The 21,396-nt window shown below is 42.2% G+C and overlaps 2 long non-coding RNA genes and 1 pseudogene across 3 annotated transcripts; 2 read left to right on the forward strand and 1 right to left on the reverse strand.

Annotated features, from left to right (window-relative positions):
- Positions 1-3,241: 3,241 nt before the first annotated feature.
- On the reverse strand, positions 3,242-19,668 carry LOC134739195 (uncharacterized). Its single transcript, XR_010125775.1, has 3 exons — positions 19,161-19,668; positions 10,229-10,273; positions 3,242-3,294 (listed from the first exon to the last, which is right to left on the reverse strand). It is a non-coding gene; the product is annotated as an uncharacterized LOC134739195 (long non-coding RNA).
- On the forward strand, positions 14,450-16,140 carry LOC129032653 (uncharacterized). Of its 2 annotated transcripts, none has more exons than XR_008501425.1 (3): positions 14,450-14,533; positions 14,865-14,928; positions 15,814-16,140. It is a non-coding gene; the product is annotated as an uncharacterized LOC129032653 (long non-coding RNA). The 2 variants fall into 2 exon arrangements; XR_008501426.1 differs by lacking the exon at positions 14,450-14,533 and adding an exon at positions 14,631-14,760.
- Positions 17,687-17,826, forward strand: LOC129034484 (U2 spliceosomal RNA; annotated as a pseudogene).
- Positions 19,669-21,396: the final 1,728 nt, after the last annotated feature.

The following is a 21,396-nucleotide window of genomic DNA, read 5'->3' on the forward strand; positions in this document are numbered from 1 at the left end:
ATGTTCCTGAGAACTTGAACCCCCAGATTCCCAGGAACCACTGGACTGGCAGAAGTTAGCCCCTCTTAATTGCTAGAGGAGATGATTAGACAAAGACCTCCCCTGAGTCAGGTACCTTCCCAGACAATGTTTGCTGTCCTGAAGATCTGCTCCTGCCTCTCCCCTTTGCTGTAGATCAATTATGGTCAAGTCTCAGTAAGGTTCAGGCAGGGAAGCAGCATCCCTGCAAGGGAGGAAAACCACAGGACCTGGGTAATAAATACTGGCAGGGACTGGGAGAACATGAATGGGAATGGATCTTGACAGTGTTGAGTCAGCGTTGGCAGGGACAGAAAATAAGGCTGGAAAAGGAAGAGCTTAGTGACTGAGGATTAATATCCTGGTAAAAGCAAAGAGAATTCTCCCTTTACTACAGTAATGAGGCGTCCACTAGTTAGGGAGGCATCAGTGTCCCTGAGAAGCTCTGCAGTGGTACTTTTGCAGGAGATGCTGCCTTAGAATTGGGCTTCATACTCATTTATGAGCCTCTATTTTTTTAGGTCTGAAGATTCTACAGCAGAGAGCATTTCTACTTTAAAAGAATGGGAATGCGACCATGCTGGAATACCAAAGTCCAGGTGGAGGCACTGAACCATCAGAGGCAAGGTGGAAGGAATTGTCATAATGGGAAGCACAGCAGAAAGACAACCCTGAGCCTTGACCTGCGGGGACCCATCGGGGTGGCTGATAGACCATGGTGTATCTGCAGGTGAGATCACAGGCAGCCAGTGAGGGCCTGGTCTGACTTATGTCACTGAAAAGATCAAGAGCAAGTGGGCAGAAGGCTGGTGTCAGCTGCTACAATAAAAATCACAATCCCTCACCCAGTTTCTGCATGTGAGTCAGCTCTAAGATCCAGGACTCATTGATTGAAGGGGAGGCCAGGTCCCTTTGATGAAGGATGCTGCAACAAACCACACCAAATATCTGTGGTAGCTCTTCTCCCAATCCTCCCCAGAGACTCCCTTAGCCATTTACCTGAGTAATTCTACACCGGAGAAAGGAGAACCCCTAGATCTTTCAAAGACTATTAGACGTAGAATCTGAGTGGATATGAATGACAGTTGACCCAAGCACCACCATGGCCCCCTGTTAGAGTGCAACATACAGAACCTTGTGATAAATGGCCCATGTCAGTCTCAAAATGGGCCTCATGGGTCCATGAACCACACAGTGGTCATTCCCCCACTCCAAAGGTATGCTGGTAAACCAGCTCTCCAAAAAGAAAGAGGAAAAAAAAAAAAAAAGGAGGGGGAGAAAAAAGCCCTGATTTTCGCACATAGCACTGGCCAATTTCCAGTCCCCAACATGAAGTCATTGAACCTGAAGTAGGAAAAAGCGGCCTTAGTCCCAAGTGTAGAAAGAGGATGGATCTATTAAACGACCAGCAGAACTCACTTGGGAGTTGGTCAGAAATGCAGAATCTCGGGCTCATCCTAGGGTATGAACCAGAACCTGCATTTTAACAAGATCCCAGGAAATTCATATGCACTTAAAAGATGAGAAGCCCCTGCTCCAGAACTATCCACAGATCCCCAAAGAGCCTCTATTTTTTTAGGTCTGAAGATTCTACAGCAGAGAGCATTTCTATTTTAAATGAATGAAGCTGTGACTTTCTCCAATATAGTTATCACTATCCCCATCATTGTCGTCATTACTGACTGTCATCATTACCATCCCCGAGCAGGATCCATTAGACACCTATTTGTTTCATTGTCCGTTTTTTATATTTTAAAAAAAGCCCATACTAAGCTGACAATGTCTTTCTTCCCCTAGCTGAGAGCATTTTGACAGATATTTTTTCAAAGTAATCAGAGTTCTTTTTTTTTTTTTTTCCCCTTGGCTGGTTTCATCCTTTGGCAGGGTTCTACAACTTATTTGCTTTCACTTAGTTTATATCACCGTCCCTGGCAATCTCCACTTTCCCCGACTCCGCAGTTCACTCCTCATCTACCCCAATGCAGCCAGCTCTTCCCTCCCGGCCCCTCCACCTTACACGAAGGTTTCTGCTATTGTCAGAACAGCCAAAGACAACAATGCTTCAACTGGCAGGAAACAGTCTTCACCCTCTCAGGATTTCCTATTATGTGATGTGCAGTCTTTTCCAGAAACACAATTGCATCTAAAAAAAGAAACTGCCTGGATTTACCTTCATCTCAACACAATGAGTCCATGGCCACCGTAGCCTTGAACAAGGGCCAAACACTCCGAAGCGCAGAGACTCAGAATCAATGGAGGTGAAGGAAGCTGCTTCCCAGGGACTTCCAAGCAAGGGTAGGCAGCTCTTTGCTTATTCCCCATTCTTTTGTTATGTCGTTTGATTTTGCCAGTGAAGCTTGGGTAAGAGGAAGGAAAGAGGAAGAGAGGGCCCATGGACCAAGAGGAAGGAATGGAGGGGAAGGGGCTCAGGACGATCAGGAGGTGGGAGCCATAACTGTGGGGTGGAGGGGATGACTCGAAAGAAAAGGAAAAGTGGCAGGTGAGTTGTTGAATGAGGAAGGATGAACTGGAGAAGGAAGAAAGGAGAGCGGAGGTTTCACCATGATTTTTAGCTGTCTCTACATAGCTGGAATGATAGGGACCTCATAGCTGGGTCATGGTTTTCTGAAGTGGAGAATGAAGAGAGTTTCAATGTCAGTGCCAGGTCTGGCAGTTGTTTATTTCCTTCTTTACACCCCATCCCCCACCCCCACCCCCACCCCTAGTAGCATACCTACCTCTGGGAAGAGAAGTTCTCACCTCTATTCTCATTCCCTTCTCTGTGTAGGGAGAGTGCAGGAGAGTGGATGATGGAGGAGGTAAAAACAGTATCTTCAGAACTAGCGAGGATTTAGGTGTCTGTCCCAGTAATCTGAGACAAGAGAAAATAAAATGCAATTAAGTTGTGGGGAAGTAAATGCAGTTAAATAGCATGAGGCAACTGTTTCAGAAGAAATCCAGGCCTGAAAATAAAGACCTGGATTGGATACTGGGAGGAAGTGATCCTGTAAGAGAGATGGGGAGTTTTCAATGGTGAAGCTAGCAGGAGACAATGTGAAAAACATTTCTAATGACCTGGAAATTCAGGGAAAAACAGAGAACTGGTGAGAATCCAGGAGGCATGTGAGTTTGATGTTACCTGAAGAGGAATCTGCAGAAGGCAGCATGTCCTCCTGGGCCTCCAACTCTCACAATTCAGAGGTGAGCAGCCTCAGGCTCTAACCCCAGCTCTTCTTTCCTTGCTTCACCTCTCTAAGCCTTAGTTGGGTTCCCCATCTGTAAAACCCAGACAATAACACCCATCTCATAAGGTGTTTGCGAGGATTACATGAGATGTAAATGAGAAGTTCCACTTCCCATACATTCTCTTCAGGGAATTTATGGGCAGAGTCAAGATTCAGGAGGTGGTAAGAAAATAGTTTTGACCTGAAGTTAGGCATTGGACCAGAGCGAAAAGGAAATGCCAAGAGGCCAGAAGTAGAGTTCAGATCAGACCTGGAATTAAAGATAGGTGAATTTAAAAATTATTAAGACCCTAAGGATCTACACTAGGTAAGAAGAGGGAAAGTGGTGGCAGTGGGGTGGGAGCCAGGTTTTTGTGCACATTTTGCCTTGGGGCCTCACCAAACAGGGGATGTGGGAAGTTTCTCCCACTAGAAGCCTTCCAACCTAATGTAGGAAGATGGATAGAATTAGATTATCACCATTTTGCAACCCCTAATGAATAATGAACCTAGCCACTGATCATTATGCCAGTTATTAATTTATTGCCTCTCAGCACCACATCCACCCTTCAGTAACTGCTCTGTGATAATGGACTGGACTCTTCAAGCATTTCTCCTCTACAGTGAGATCGATGTGAAGCTTTGTCGGTAGAGGGCGCTGGAGGGACACTGCAGGGAGAAGGGGGCTTTTCTTCCTGGTTCCAGGGTACTGACCTTTGTTTTTTCTTGCTCCAGCTGCATGGTCTGTCAACAGTGTGTGTGTGAGTCACCCAGTGGTGCTCTGCCCCAGCCACATACCCAGAATGTACAGTCCCTCAGTGACCTCAGAGCCCCAGACTCGGCCCAGTGAACCTCACCTCAGTCCTTGGGATGTGGATTAACATCCGCAGTGGAGTCTCAACTCTTCCTGGGCACTGCTTTCCAGCGTCAGCTGGCCTGCACCCCAGGATGTTGTTTCCGTGGGCCCACCCAACATGAGCATTGCACACCAGACCCTCCACCCATTGTACACATGAGGTCTCACCTTCCAGACTTAACGCACCTGCACCCACTGGTTTCTTTCCTGCTGGCCTGGAAGCTGTGAACCGGCTCTGGCTGGACAGCCCAGTGAACTTAACTGCTATCTAGTGGGCCGCAAGCTTGCCTACTCCAATAATGTTGGAACCGCAGCCTTGGGGAAGAGCCCACCCCTTCCAGGTTTGCTTTTCCTTGGCTACTCTCCCTTAGACATAGGGTACTCTTCAGAAGTCTCTTTATGTCTTCATAGGTACTCTCTTATCTTATTGTATTCGTTCATTCTCACACTGCTAATAAAGACATATCTGAGACTGGGTAGTTTATAAATGAAAGAGGTTTAATTGACTCACAGTTCCGCATTGCTGGGGAGGCCTCAGGATGCTTACAGTCACAGTGGAAGGCAAAAGAGAAGCAGGCACCTTCTTCACACGGTGGCAGGACAGAGTGAGTGCAAGCAGGGGAGATGGCAGATGCTTATAAAACCATCAGATCTCGAGATAACTCACTTACTATCACAAGAACAGCATGGGGGAAACCACCCCCATGATCCAATTACCTCCACTTGGTCACTCTCTTGACACGTGGGGATTATGGGGATTATAATTCAAGATGAGATTTTGGGTGGGGACACAGCTAAATCGTATCACTTATCTTAATTGTTCTTTTTATGAAACTTCCAGTATTTGAATTAATGAATGGCTTCTGTTTCTTGAATGGATCCACAACAACACAATCACGAATGGCTGCTCACTTCACAAAGAGACAGCCAGAACTATGTGGCCTTGTTGGAAATGTACAACACAATCTTTCAAGTATTCTTGTCAAGACATCAGCCCTGAGTCTGATCAAGCCTTAGATCTAACTAAAAGTATGCAAGAAATACATGGAGCATGGAAACATGTTAAATGACACCATGAGTATAATCAGAAAGTCCACCCTGTGGGAAACTCCATAGGGAAAATAACCAGAATTCTTCAACAAATGAGGGAAATAATTTATAAATTCAGAGACTTAATAGGCACTAATTAAAATCTATGGACTTTGCTAAAGGCATCACACTACCTGAATTTAAAACATACTACAAAACCGAAACAGCATAGTATCAGCATGAAGACAGACACGTAGACCGCTGGAACAGAATAGAGAACCCAGGAATAAATTCACATATTTACAGCTAACTGACTTTCAACAAGGCACCAAACATTTACTGGGGAAAAAACAACCGCTTCAATAAATGGTGCTGGGAAAACCGGATATCCATATGCCAAAAAATGAAAGTAGACCTGGATCTCTCACCAGACAAAATTCAAATCAAAATGGATTAAAGACTTAAATGTAAGATTTGAAACTATGAAACTGCTAGAAGAAAACACTGGGGAAACTCTACAGGACATTGTTCTAGCCAAAGATTTTCTTGGGTAAGATCTCAAAAGCAGAAGCAACCAAAGCAAAAATAGACAAATGGGACTACATCAAGCTAAAAAGCTTTTGCAGAGCAAGGAAACAACCAATGGAGTGAAGACACAACCTATAGAATGAGAGAAAATATTTGCAAACTATTCATTTGACAAGGGGTTAATAACCAGAATATATAAGGAGCTCAAACAACTTAATAGCAAAGATGTATATATATTATTTTAAAAATGAGTGAATCATCCGAATAGATACTTCTCAAAAAAAAATACAAATGGCAAACAAGTATATGAAAAAAATGCTCAACATCACTAATCATCAGGAAAATGCAAATCAAAACCACAACGGGATATCGTTTCACTTCAGTTAAAATAGCTGTTATCAAAAAGCTGTTATCTTTTTGATAACAGGAATACTGTTATGGAATACTATTCGGCCATAAAAAGAATAAAATCCTGGCTGAGTGCAATGGCTCACACCTGTAATCCCAGCTACTCAGGAGGCCGAGGCAGGAGAATTGCTTGACCCTGGAGGCAAAGGTTGCAGTGAGACAAGATTGTGGCACTGCACTCCAGTCTGGATGACAGAGCAAGACTGCGTCTCAAAAAAAAAAAAAAGAATAAAATCCTGTCACTTGAAACAACATAGATGGAGCTGAAAGTCATTATGTTAAGTGAAATAAGCCAGTCAAGGAGCTAATCAGGTGGTTCTTATGGAGGTAGAGATTAGAAAGATCAGACTGCGGGTGCAGGGGATGAAGAGAGGTTGGTTAATGGGTGAAAAAAATACAGTTAGAAGGAATAAGTACTAGTTTTTGATATCACAGCAGGGTGACTATAGTTAACAATCATTTATTGTATATTTCAAAATAACTAGAAGAGAAGATTTGCAACGTTCCCAACACAAAGAAGTGATAAATATTTGAGGTGATGGATATTCTAAATAACCTGATTTGATCATTACACGTCATATGCATGTATCGAAATGTCACATGTAGCCTATGAATATGTACTGTTGTTACATATCAATAACAAATGAATAAAATTTATGGTCCTTAGATCTTGATTCAAACAAATTTTTAAAAAAAGATTTATGAGGCAATGGAAAAAATGTAAACACTGGCTAAATATTTGGTGCTATCAAGGCAATTATTTTTAAAAATGTAAGAGCTAATGAAGAAAATATGAACACTGAATATTTATATCAAGAGAGTTATCTTTCTAAGTGATGATAAGATTGTAGATATTTTTAAGAGTTTTAGTCTTTTACATTTACTTAGTAAAATATTAACAAATGAAATAATGTAATAGGGATTTGCTTCAAAATAATCCTTGCCTGGGATAGAAGTAGGTGGGAGAATATATTGGCCATGAGTAGATATATTGAAGCCAGATGGTGAGTACATGGATTTTTTTTTAAATTTTGATGCTCTTACAAATTGACTAAAAAAAAAAAAAAAAAAAAAAAAAAAAAAAAGCAACCTAACTGAAAAATGAGCAAAGGGTATAAATAGGCAATTCAAAAAGCATGTGTAAAAGTGCTCACCCTAGATAGCAATGAAAAAACAATGAAAGATCAGTAAGAATGTGGAGAAACAGGTATTCCCTCTGGTATTACCATATTGATGGACAATTTTTTTTTTTTTTTTTTGAGATGGAGTCTCACTCTGTCGCCCAGGCTGGAGTGCAGTGGTGCAATCTCAGCTCACTACAAGCTCTGCCTCCCGAGTTCATGCCATTCTCTTGCCTCAGCCTCCCGAGTAGCTGGGACTACAGGCGCCCGCCACCACGACCGGCTAATTTTTTGTATTTTTTAGTAGAGACGGGGTTTCACCATGTTAGCCAGGATGGTCTCGATCTCCTGACCTTGTGATCCACCTGCCTCGGCCTCCCAAAGTGCTGGGATTACAGGCGTGAGCCACTGCGCCTGGCCATTGATGGACAATTTGACAAAAATTTTTTAAAAGATAAAATTTTCATTTTCCTAAACCCAACAGTTTAGCTTCTAGATATCTATATTAGAGAAACAGTCAAATATGTAGACAAAAATATGAGCTTATTGCAGCATTTTTTAGAGTAGTGAAACTTTACAGGCAAACTAAATATCCATCAATGAAGGAGTGGTTCACAAAAAGAAGTAAACAAAACATGGTGTATTCACACAATGGATCCTTTGCAGCAGTTAAAAAGAAACCCTATGCGGGCCAATGTGGTAAAGAATCCAAGATATTGTTCCATGGAAAAAGCATGTTGCAGAGTAATATGTTCCGTTTGATCCCTTTTCTGTAAAAATAAAACTAAACTAAAACATGTAAATAAACCCCTCTAAAAATGAGATACTTGTAATATGTATACATAATTTTGTGTGTCTATACATGTACCATACACTGTGTAATTCTGCTTTATTTTTCATAAGAATATCTTCATACTGCTTGTATAATTTTCTTTTACTTTGTGTTTACTGAATTTTGTAACAAATAAATCATTAGTAATCTGTCCAAGAACAGTTTCCAAAGCATGGCAGAAGGCCAGCTGTGATGAACTGAGGTCCCTACCTGACCTGACCAGCCTGGCCTTGTTAGTATATTGGTAACAAGATTTAAGATCTAAAAGCCTCAAATATTTAAAAGGATTTTCTCAGAAAAAGGAGGGAGGGTTTCCTCAAATGCTTCTTGCCATCAGATTTTAGGGCCAGAAGGATTTTAGAGGCCAATTGGTCCAATTGCTGACTTTTAAGGAAGCTAAAGTTGAGGTCCAGAGAAGCTAGTTTTCCAAGGCCCCCAGACTATTTGGCATTTTTTTTTAAAGGTCTCTTGGCCAGGCGTGGTGGCTCACGCCTGTAATCCCAGCACTTTGGGAAGCCGAGATGGGTGGATCATGAGGTTAGGAGATTGAGACCATCCTGGCCAACACGGTGAAACCCTGTCTGTACTAAAAATACAAAAAAAAAAAAAAAAATTAGCCGGGTGTGGTGGTGGGCGCCTGTAGTTCCAGCTACTCGGGAGGCTGAGACAGGAGAATGGCGTGAACCCGGGAGGTGGAGCTTGCAGTGAGCCAAGATCGTGCCACTGCACTCCAGCCCGGGCGACAGAGTGACACTCCGTCTCAAAAAAAAAAAATAACAAAAAATAAAAAATATAAAAGGTATCTTGCTAAATACCAAAAGGGACAGCCAGAAGAGTATGTCCAGGGGACCTCTGAAAATGTGAGAACTATGAAGAAGTAACTAGGGATTTATATGTTCAAGACAAGCATCTACATGAGAATTCCTGCAAAGTTGCTGACAGTCATGTATGAGTGACAAGCATCAGCAATCATCCACCACCGGAATCAGGAAAATGAATCATCCCAGGCTTTGTTCTTTGTAGAACAGTGCATTTTCCTCTGGCCTCCCCTCTTCTATATCAGGGGATTGTTTCAACTGCAGTCACTGGGCTGAAGGACCCACTAAATTTGGCCTGATTCCTGTCTTGGCAGGCTGCCGTGGCAAGGGTGATGGAGAAGTGTTTACAAGTGTCAGATCCCAGGAACATTTTCTTTGTTCTGTCTGACAAAGCCCAGAGTCAGATAGGCAGAGTGGTGAAAAGAGCTCTGGGCAAGCAGTCAGCCAGCCTGGGGTCTGGTCTTGGTTCCATCACGAACCCAGCTGTGTGAGCTTGAGCCAGTCATTTGAGGTTTTCTGAACATGCAAAGTAAATGGGCTAGCTGTGATTCCCTCAGCCCTTGTGTCTAGGGAAATTGTTTTGGAATGAAAGTAGCTTTTGGCCTGAGTACCCATTTTCAGAATATATTCTCTGAAGCAGAGTGAGAAAGAAGTGCAAGTTCATAGCTATGATTGGCATAGAACTGAGGCCAGATACTAACAAAGAAAAAGGTCGACACTGACATTCCATCTCTAGGGAGAACAAATAGATTCATCCTTGAAGCCAACTATTGTGGTGGCGGCCTGGAGTACTGTGTTGAAAAGGATTTGAGCTAAACCTAAGCTCAAAGGAGTTCTGTGATCCATTAATAATGTCTGCTACAGGTAAGGGAGCTAGAACAAGGTAAGAGTACACCAGATTTTTGCTACTCCTGCACCCAATTACCACATTTAGGTTCCTATAGCCATGAACCCATGAACCTAATGCAAAGTAGGAAATTGCATGTGATGAAATCTCTATAAAGAAAATTTCAGGAAGCAGGCTTATTTAGGATATAATTAACAAGTAAGAGAGCAGCAAATCGGGATGCCTGAATTCTGTTCTTTGGACCATCATTGGATAATAATCTTGGACAAACCAACAACATGTTGGAATCCCTACATTCTGGCTCTGTTATGGCCTGAGGCATGGTAAGGAAGGCACTGAAGGGTCTTTGCAAGTGGGGGTGGTATATGGACAAGCCCTGGTGATCCTGTAGCCACAGAAAGTGCTTCTCGGGGGCAGTTTGGTGCAGTTTGGTCTTATTTTAATTAATGCTGTAATTTTATGGGATTTTAAAAACATATAGTGAATTATATACTTTCCACTGTGACATGTTGAAAAGGGCAGCAAAAAGTAATCAAAAGAAAATTACCTATATTCTTATCATTCAGATCCAACATTTGACACCTTGTATTTCCTGGAAACAAAGATAATTTGATGTAAATGTTTTCCTTCATAAGTAGTAAATGTACTTTTTTTCTCTCACGTTAGGAAAGTAAATCACAAACCAGAACTGGGATACATAAAAAATTCACAAAAATAATTATACTTTAATAAAATTAATTTATAACTACAAGTCATTATTACTGAGTGGTGAGCCAGGGCCAGGTTAAGGTAATGCTCTTCATGCCATCATCACTTCTAAGTTTGCATATACAGTTGAGGCAAACCAGGGTCCTTTTTGAAATGACGTGCAAAAATGAGTAAGGACCAGAAAGTAACAGTAAAGATACATAAACTGTTTTTAAAAAATTGGGATTAACATTGCTACATCATCTATTCAATAAAATAAAATAAAAATCACTTGCAAATGCAAAGGCAAGTCATAGGATTCCTTTCAAAGGGTGAGGGGTGGAGCAGTGTTGTATACTGTACTGGTTAAGCCCAGTGGCTCTGAAGTCAGACTGGCTGGAATTAGTTGGCTTCCCCAACTAATGAGGATAATAGTGCTACCAACCTCATAGGATGGTTGTGAGGAGTAATTGGATTAGCACATTTTTGGACTGTGCCTAGCACATAGTAAGGACTCAATAAATCTTGCTATTAAGATGCACCCTTTTGGGCCAAACATGATGAAGACCATTACTGTCTCATGGTCTTACCCTTTTCATCCCAGTGTGCCATTTTGACTTAAGTTAGATGAGTCTAACACAAATTCATTTATTTATGGTTCAGATGTTACAGGTGATCACTCATGAAAACCCTTTGTGGGAGGTCTTTGGGAGTGGAGAAATCTGAGGCTCCAGGACTTGAAAATCATTTGCCCAATATTATGGAGCTCACGAGTGGAGAGATCTGAATCTATCATGTTCCTCCTTGCTCCCTCCGTTTTGTCCCTTTCTTCTCCTTTCTCAGCATCACTGAGGTGCACCAAATCTGCCTTTGCCCATGCTGTTCCTCGGGTGTCCTCTGCTCCCCACTGCTCATCTAAACCCCTGTGTGGTATGAGTGCAATAGGAAAGGAGAGAAAGGAGCAACTAGCACAGGCTGAAATCATGAAGAAACGAAAGGAGGTGTAAGCTGGACCTTGGAGGATGTGTGGGATGTAGGATTTGGCTAAGTGTAAAGTGGAGAAATTGGGCTTGGACTTGAAGAGGGATGGGAAGAGTTGATGGATGCCGGCAGTGACCAAAATAGGCCATTGACCTGTAGAAGGTGGGATGTTAACTTGGCTACACAAGTCTAGGTCTTATTATGGAAAAACAAATGACGTGCCTGCCCTCAAGCAATTATCTAACTGGGGACTTAGAAACAAAAAAAAATAATAATTTCTCTTTAATAATTCCTCATGCCCAGGCACAATACTGGGCACAGCATAGTTTCCAAAATTCAATACCAGACTGATTGGCTGCCATTCTTCTTAACTCAGTTGAGAGACTCCAAACCTTTCCATCTGCTGGCTCCTTCTTTGTATACTAAGGCCACATTTTCCATTTGCCTTCAAACAGTTTAACATTTTTGCTGCATTACTGAGGCCATTTTAATTTATCACTTTGTTTTAAAGCACTGCACCATCCAAAAATAGCACAAAATTACTCATTCTATTCAAGGGTAGATGGTACTGCAGCCTTATATGAGACATGTAATCTTTCACTGATTGGGCCAGTGTGAACACAGGCCTGGTTTTCAGAGTTCTAACAGTCCCGGATGGGAGCTGCTTGTTTTTTTGAAGCAAGTTTTAAGCTTTTTGCCACCAGAGCCACTGAAGAATGCCTGACCAGCCACAGAGAGAAGCTATGCAGCTGGGTTCTGAATTCCTTCCTTGTCTAGAGATCCAGGCTGAAATATTTTAGAAAGAGTTGATTTACCAAACTTTCTTTCTCCTGGTTTTCCACAATGTCATTTCATGTACCTATTTTTAAAATGTTTAGTTTTACATTGGATTTTGTGTTTTAAGCCTATAAAAAACTTGATTTAGGATTTCACTGGAGCCTGGCAGAATAATCTAAAGGGAGAATTTCTTGAGAAATGGAAATCAGTACTGGTTTTTCCAAAAGTTTTGTTGGGATTATTTGTGATTGCTCGTATTTTTATAGTGAGTACAGCCCCTCCTTCCCCTTGCCTTCTGCCTCTGTTTTGTATGCATGACAGCCTCATTCTGGTGGCCTGTCTTAAAAATCACCATAATGGAATATATATGAGGATTAGGCACAGAAATGTCAGGCCTTATTAAATTTCAGTAGTCAAACTCGCTTTTGTGTTTCCCATTACCTCTCTGGTCTTTGAGACTTTCCAGAGAGGAAGAATTCTCCATGTCCCATAGGAAATGTACCCCCTCCCCCAGTTTTAGCAGAACCTTGCCTGTTGTCAGTCATTATTGGAAGACTATGATGTTTTCCACCTTCACTGACTTTTAAAAAATTCTCTTGCAAAGAAGACCTTTGGGTGATTCATGCAATCAAATTCTGTTAGGGAGGAGAAAGTCTAGCTGTCAGTGGTATTATTAAATGCCCGGTGTAAAACCACAGAATCTGGGCATTCATACCCCCACTCCCCAAGGAGCTCAGTGAGCTTTGGATGCGTTACTTTCCTTTATTCATCCTCACAAGGGAACTCGAAGAGGAAGAGGGGGGCCAGGCTTCTTTGAACAATCTTCCTAGCATTTGTAGCTGCTGTAGTATACGTGGTACAGTAGTTCCCCCATCGTAATCCACAGTTTTGCTTTCTGTGGTTTCAGTTACCTGCAGGACACTATTATAAGATATTTTAAGAAAGAGAGAGAGACCACATACACATAAATTTTATTGGAGTATATTGTTATAAACGTTCTATTTTATTTTTAGTTATTGCTGCCAATCTCTTACTGTGCCTAGTGTATAAATTAAACTTTATCATAGGTATGTATAGGAAAATATATAGTCTGTATAAAGTTCTGTACTACCTGCAGTTTCAGGCATAATCCTGCAGATAATGGGGGCTGCTGTATATACATTGTTTTTCACTCCAGGTGCCTCCAACTAAGTAGAAGTGTGGAGACTCGACAAGGTTTAGAAGGAACCTAAAATAGCTATTAAAGGTAGAGCCACCAGATCAGCGCAGCTGTCAGGGTTTGAAGGCACCCCTGCTTTCGGAGCTGGCAAAGACCTAAGGAATCCACCGCAAGGAGAGAAGGAGGGGGCATGGACACACACAGGTGATTTAGGAGCCTGAGGATACACCTCACTCCCAGGCAAGCTCTCCCACCCTCTGCCGCCAAGGAGAGTGCTGGCACATCTCTCTGGCAGTCTTCCACCTGAAAGAGCTAATCTGCCAGTCATTGCACACTCATCTTCCTGTGGGCTGCCAGGAAGAATCTGGGTCAGTGGGAGTTTACAGCTGTAGGAGCAGCCAGACCAGGTCATGAACTATGGTTCATCTACTTTGCAGAAAAGATTTAATGAATCCTTTAAGGCTATGTTGCCTCTCCCAGGGGTATTTGCATTTATAAAAGAACCAATGAATAAAACCATTGTTTTATATGGGAAATTGGCAAATCAAGTGGAGGAGGCATTTAAGGCCTAGTACATCCCTCACCTAGCCATAGATTATACCAGAAGTGTGGTCGATAACTACTGTACCTATTCAACTTGCAGGGCATAGGAACAGCATGGAGACCGGCACGGAGGAGGGCTGAATTCTCAGAGGGCTGCCGCCAACTCAACAGTGAGGGGCTCAGACCCTTCACCTCTGTGGGTGTCAGTGTGCTTCTCTGTAGAATGAAGGGTAGGAAGAAGAACCAGTCCACACCACTCCTTCCACCACCTCCTCTCCTCATCCCTCTTCCTTCTCTTTCACTGTTGGGGCAGCTGTGTGGATATCAGAGTTCAGCTGTACAAGCCAGAGTGGGAAGTTTTGGCTGATTGTCAGTTTTCTTCCGAATTTCTCTACAGGTTGAGTTAGGGAGCAGCAAGCTGGTGGCAGGGAGGAACCAGTGTTTGTTGTGCTTTCCATAAAATGAGATCCATCTCTTCCAAGCCACCCTTTTCTCCGGTACTGACTAGCTGATCTCCAAGATACCTGATGGTCTAGTTTCAGGATTAGCCCTGTGGTCTGACCCACTGGCTACTCCAGATGGACCTGTCTCCAGGCTCTTCTGTGCGCTTGGCCTTCCCTCTGGGCAGAAATGCACCAGGGAAAGGACATAACTAAACCGGTTGTATCAGAGCAGCCTGCCTGAGACAGATCAAGCAGGGCACAGGTAAAAATGTTAACGAAAATTAAAAATAGAACCTGCAGAACAGGTATTGCTATTTTTCAGTTGGCAGAAGCCTGCTGCCAATATCAGAGTGATCCCTACCAATGTGATGAGTGTGGGGAAAGCCATAGAAAGGACCGGTGAGTGCTGGCGTGATGTGTGTTATTTTAACGTTTCTGAAATCCTGTTCTTAGTCTGCACACCTTGTCCGAGGCTCCGATGTTATCCAGGTGACTCATCATTTAATGCTGTTGGCTTCAACATGGATTTAATGGTAATTAAACCAAGTGCACACTATGTGAAGATCTATTCACTTGGAGGTCCTTCATTTCAGGTCACCAGGTATGCCCCTGGGCTCCTGCCGCAGCTGATCATGTGCTAGGTGTTGAGGATACACGGTGAGTTCCTTCTCTCCCCTAAGGGGCAGGTGTCTGGATGGGTAACTTTAATATGATGTCGGATACAGAGAGGGCCAAAAGAGCATGAAGGAAGGCCCTTGACCTCCCAGGTGGTGAGCTGGAGATCTCGGGGAGATAGAGTGAGGTGCAACTTGCAGGAAGAAAGGAGTTACCCAGGTGAGCGGGAGGAAGGGAATGGCATTCCCAGTAGAGGGAGCTCTCTTTTTGTATATTGTGGACAGGAAGGAAGTGGGAAGTGGAAGGTGGGAAGAAGGTGGTCAGAAGGAAGAAAAGGAATTGCATTCTCTCCCTTTCCCACCCATCTGCTCTCTTATTGCTGCAGAAATAGAGAGAGAAAATCCACATCTAGGGATGGTTTTTATCAGCTTAAAGGAGGTAGAATAAATTTGGAGTACTGTTTCTAATAGCAACAAAACAGACAAATCAGAAAACGCAACCTGCACACAACCTGAATGTCTATCCATAGACATTGCTTAAACAAATCCAGTGAAAACATTCATATATATTATGGAATAATATGTAGTTTTTTTTTAAAAAAAATAGCTTTATATGTACAGAGAGATATCCAAGAAATATTAGTAAATAAAAAAGCAAGTCATAGGAAAATATATATAGTGTATATGTTTCCATTTATGTAAATAAATATATGCATCTTACTTGCGGTCATGTATTTTTGTGCATCTATATACATGCACTTATATAAACACATAGAAAAAAGGTCTGGAAAGATTCTTAACTTCTGGGGAGGGAAGTGGGATTGGAGGATGGCAAAGAAGGACTTTCACTTTCTGCTCAATTCACTTCTATATGGTTTATATTTTTACCCGAGAATGTATTACTGAGGTAATTTTTTTTTTCTTTTAGTCAGGGAGAAAGCAATTGGAAGAAATGCAAAGCTCTTCAAAGGAGACCTATAAAGTCATCTTTGTTTTGTTCACTCTTCTCATGTTTCTGCATTCTGGGCATTCTCCTAAATTGAGGAGAAACCAAAATGCCCAGAAGTCAAATTCTGCAACTGTCATCATGCAAAATGTCAAATGAGAGAACCAAAGTATGCTGGATTCTATATTGTTAGGAAGGGATGGTTAATTTGATTGACTCTCGGGAGCTATTTTTCTAGCATTAAGTAATTCTAGGGAACCCTTTTGTGATCATCTCTGAGTAAATAAAGAAGTGAAATTGCAATTCAAATAATGAATCAACTTTAATGCTCTCATAGAGAATATAAGCCAAATTACAATGTGAATTCAAATTGTAATATGTCAGAGGCACATTATCCCAATGGCAATATTTTCTAAAATGTCTCTTTTTTTTTTTTTTTTTTTTTTGAGACGGAGTTTTGCTCTTGTCCCCCAGGCTGGAGTGCAATGGCTCGATCTTGGCTCACTGCAACCTCTACCTAGGTTCAAGTGATTCTCCTGCCTCAGCCTCCCAAGTAGCTGGGATTACAGGCATCCACTGCCATGCCCAGCTAATTTTTGTATTTTTAGTAGAGATGAGGTTTCACCATATTGGCCAGGCTGGTCTCAAACTCCTGACCTCAGGTGATTCGCCTGCCTCGGCCTCCCAAAGTGCTGGGATTACAGCCGTGAGCCACCGCGCCCAGCCTAAAATGTCTCTTCTTACCCAGCTTCCACCTCCAAGCACACATGCCTCTCACACATCTGTGATTTTGTTATCTAGTACTAAGCCAACAACAAAGCAGAACATCAGCACCAACAAATGTTTAGATGATACACTGTTAGAGCAGCTCCCACCAACATCAGATAGGCTTAGGGGTCATTTTGCTCTTTAGCCTCTCCCCTACCGAAGCCTGCAGAAAATTTCTAAGCTTATCTGGTGCTGGTGGGAGCTGAGTTCAACCCCACTAGACCACAGAGTCCCAGATTGTATGTCCCAGATTCAACCTCTGGTTCATGTCAGATCTAGCAAGAGTTTGGGGCCACCTTAAGTTTTCAACTAGCCAGGGATAGAAATTGTGGATGGCCTTTCCCAGTGTTTATTTATGTGGGTCAGGTCACTTAACCTGGATAGGCTCCCATTTCCTCACATCCACAGGGGCGCGCAGTTTCTAGACCAGAAAATGTGTTTAAACCCCATGTGACCCTTGAGGAAAAAGCTCTAATAGTAAAGAAGATCCTCTTTTTGAAGAGAAGGGCAAGGCAGTCTCACACCAAAACAAAGCAATCCATATAAGACCCTTTTCTTCTGCCTCAGGAATTCTTTCTTTTCTTTTCCTTTTTTTTGGGAGGGTGGGGGTGGGGGACAGAGTCTCGCTCTGTCTCCCAGGCTGGAGTGCAGTGGCACGATCTCAGCCCACTGCAACCTCTGCCTCCCGGGTTCAAGGGATTCTCCTGCTTCAGCCTCCCAAGTAGCTGGGATTACAGGCACCACCATGCCCAGCTAATTTTTTTTTTTTTTTTTAGTGGAGACGGGGTTTCGCCATGTTGCCCAGGCCAGTCTCGAACTCCTGAGCTCAAGCAATCCACCCGCCTCGGCCACCCAAACTGTTGGGATTACACTGTGCCTCAGGAATTCTCTAAGTGGAGAATTAGTGGTGGGAATGTTACACCTGATAGCTCAGAGGTCTCCACATTCAAATTTGTCCAAGGTTTATTACTGGGGTCCCTGGACATAATCCAAAGGGTTCACAGACTAGTTGGATTGGGGGAGGAACCGCTATTTCCACTAACCTCTCTCTGAAATTTAGCAAGTTTTCTATTTTAAATATGGTAACATCGCTTCTCGGCCTTTTAGCTAAGATCAAGTGTAGTATCTGTTCTTACCAGTTTAAATATGGTAACAAACTACAGTAGTCTTATTGGTACCTGTGGCTTAGTCACCAATAGAAATCAAGATAATTTCATATAACATTATAGTTACCCCAGATATCTCAAAATATTTGCCCTGATCACTATTGCAAAATTATGGAAGTTACTTAACTTGCCATTAGATCTTTTTGCATAATGTTTAATAAATAAGAACATATAAAAATCTTTATCATAGACTTTAAAAAATATTTTAATAACTGTATTTCAGTATGCCCAGATGCATTTTTAGCTCAATGTATTTTCTTTTTATAACCCAATTTATTTTCTTTTACTGTTTTATATAAAGATAGTATTCTGAGCGGGATGCATAAACCTCACCAGTCTGCCAAAGGAATCCATGTCCAATAAAGATTAAGAACCTCAGCTCTAAGTGAGGTTAGAATGGGGTTTGCAAATGTTGCTCAGGGTCTGTGTCAATGTCACTTTATTTAAACATTCCTGAGATTCAGCCTCCAGCTCACTGAGCTCCTCCTAACCAAATATGTGAAGGAAGAAGCTGCATCTGTATAAACATCATCCAGCTAAAGTGTCGGGTTTCCTTCTCTTCTTCACAGTTGTTTGAAGCCAACAGTTAAAGGCATTAGAAGGATCAAATATCCTGTGTGGCTGGAAGAAGAGACAAGAACTTTGGAATTACAACCCAAGCATTTGGTTTAACTCTGCTACCTTGTTTTCTTTGTTTGAATTAAGTGCAACCAATAAGAGCTCAAAAATTGAAAGAGTAAGTCATAAACCTGTAAGTTACTGGTTTAATTTTCTCAGTAGGGCATCAGGGCATCACCTAATAGCTGCTTAACAGCTTGATAATGAAGAGTCATGGCTTCTGATCAGTGCCTAGACATGGCATGACGAATGCATTTCACTGTGATCTGATCCAGTTACCACTGTGTTGGGAAGGGCTCTGAGGCCATCTCCAGGTCTAAGAAGGGGAAAGGTGCTGTGGTAGATCACTGATGTCTGCTATGGTAAAGGGATGAAGCTGTGTGCATGCCCCATAATTACCCAGAGTCCAGCCCTAACTGGTGCCAGTGGCCACCTTTACTTGAAACCCAGGTAGAAATATATTCCTGAACGTTCCTTCCATATCTCCACTCTATGCTGAATAGAAAGGGTAACCTCAGTTCCTGTAACTATTTTGCCAACTAACTGCATTATATTGATGAACAAGGAGCATGAAACACATGATATTGTATAAAACTGTCTGGGATGCAAAAACATTATAGCACAATTGATGAGAGAGAATTTACTAAAAAATTAATAAATTGATCAAAGAAATGGGATTCCTGTGCTTCTTCCTATTAGTATTACAAAATTTGACCTCATGACTTCTGCTTGGAAATACTCAAACTCCCAAATCCAGTGCTTACTGACTCAGTTTACCTGGCTGTGTTTCTTTTGTAGGCTCTTATTGGCAGGAGGCAGTGGGAGGTGGTGTTAATGCTACCCTGAACATACAGAGGACTTTCTAAAACACTTCTCCTGTGGTGCCACCCAGCAGGCAGGAGAGTCTCCGTTGTAATCATTATTTCTATTTTGCAGATGAAGAGACTGGGGCTCCAGGAACTGACTTTCCCAGAATCCCATTGTCACTTCAGAGCTCTCAAGATGTTGCCTTCCAGAATTCTGCTTGCTTGTATCAGGTTCTCCTAAAGAAAGGAAGCCATTAAACAAGAAAACAAACCAACATTCCATAATGGATTAAAAATATGCTGTCATTCACCTATTAGCTCTTCTACATTGGCCAGGATGGAGGTGACGTTTCTGGTTTTCTTATCTTTCCTCTTGTTTTAGCAGAATTTGAGGAATCTGCTTAACCATTTGTACTTTGTTCTACTGCCAGTCCAAACAATTTCAATCAATGGATTCCCAAGCCAAGCTTCTAACTACAGCTCACCAGGCATCCTAGTTGGACTGATTTTGTTTTTGTTTTGAGAAATTATGAAATAGGCAAGTTGTCTTACATGTAAGTATTGACCATTTGGGAAAAGCTGTTATTTGCCTTCAGTTAAAACATGCAAGAAAAGGAGATGGATGGGTTTGGGGACTTGCCTTGGAACTAAACTAATCAAGATGGTAATTCCTAAGTAATTCATGGTTCCTAGCGGTCTTGTTAAATCAGTGAGTGGGATTCCTGGCCTCATATTTTGCCCCAGCTACTAGTCCAATTCTCTGATCTCTGTTCACCCACACCACAGCCCTGGACTCTGGCTGCAAGAGTAGAAACATTCTGTTGTTTCCTCTAATCTTGTATGTTCATTTATGCATCAACTATGTGCCAGTCATCCTAAAGAAACTTACAGCCAAGTTAAAGACAGACAAGTTAAAGGGCAATTTTATATTAAAAAAGAGAACTCTACGGAGTGCATGTTTGTGAACCCTGGTCTTTGGAATTCAGGGGAAATTTTCTGGAGGAAGGGACATTTAAACTAAGACCTTAAAGAAGAGTAGGAGAAAGCAAGGGGAAGGAGTGAAAGAAGGCATTTGAGGCAGAAGAAAACTTGTGCAAAAGGTAAGTAGGCAAAAGAATGAGTTCAAGTCTAGAGCAGAGAATGTAAGGGATGGTATAGAGGTGGGGAGAGGTGGGAAGAATATGGCTGGGAAGGTAAACAGGAGCCAAATCATAAACAACCTCACATGTGAACTAAGAATTTGGGGCCACATCCTGAGAGCAATAGGTAGTCACTTTACTATTAATTTGATCATGATTGCTTTGGCTGCTCTTTGGAGAATGGAATTAAGGGAGCAATATTGCAAGCAGGGAGGCCCACTTCAATCCAGGGAAAGCTTTCTGGAAGCCTGAAATATGATGGAGAGAGTAAAGATGGAGAAAAAAGAATTCCAGAATCACCAGGTCAGCATTCCAGTGTGGCAGGTAATTATTGCTAGGTCCTCTTTATTGGATTACCGTTTGATGTTTCTGGCTTTAAGCTGTTTCACTTACCCCTGAGTTGCAGGGACTGAGCATAAATGAGCTCCACTGTTAGAAAGAACAATGGTTGACTAAGCATGGAGAAGGGTTCATTTTAGGTCTCAAGTCCAGTTAACAAGTTCCAACATTTGTACATATGTTTCATTATAGACACCAATTATGATGACCGGGGCTGAGACAGATGTAGGAAGTTTATTTTAGGATGTGCAGGGAAGTAAGGAAGCAGAAGAAGCCATCTTAACAGTGGCCAAGCCAAGCTTCATAGAGCACTGAAATGTCCCTTAAGGCATCACAGTAACCCCAGGGACTCAAGAGAAGTCTGGCAGCCAGCATTTCTCTGCCTCTGCTTTTGTGCCAACATCTCAACTACCAACTCCCTGGACATCTCATAGCTTCTACTGCCTCGTGGCTTCTGCTTACTACTGTGTGTGTGTGCTGTTCCGTTTTAGTCTCTACTGTCTCTATTGCTGTAGGAGGGTTTCCCCATACCTTGACACCCTGAGCCCCAACCCAAAGACCTGAAATTATCTTCCCTGATAGCTCAAGGCAGAAAACTCCTTGGGAGAATTGTTATTGGTTTTGTTTGGGTTATTCATCTATCCCTGCTCTAATCACTGAGGCCAGGAGGCCGAGGATACATGTGTAGCCAGCAATTTGGGGATCCCATCTCAACCACATGTCATGGGG

The sequence above is a fragment of the Pongo pygmaeus genome, chromosome 2, assembly GCF_028885625.2.
Source record: "Pongo pygmaeus isolate AG05252 chromosome 2, NHGRI_mPonPyg2-v2.0_pri, whole genome shotgun sequence".
Lineage (NCBI taxonomy): Eukaryota > Metazoa > Chordata > Mammalia > Primates > Hominidae > Pongo > Pongo pygmaeus.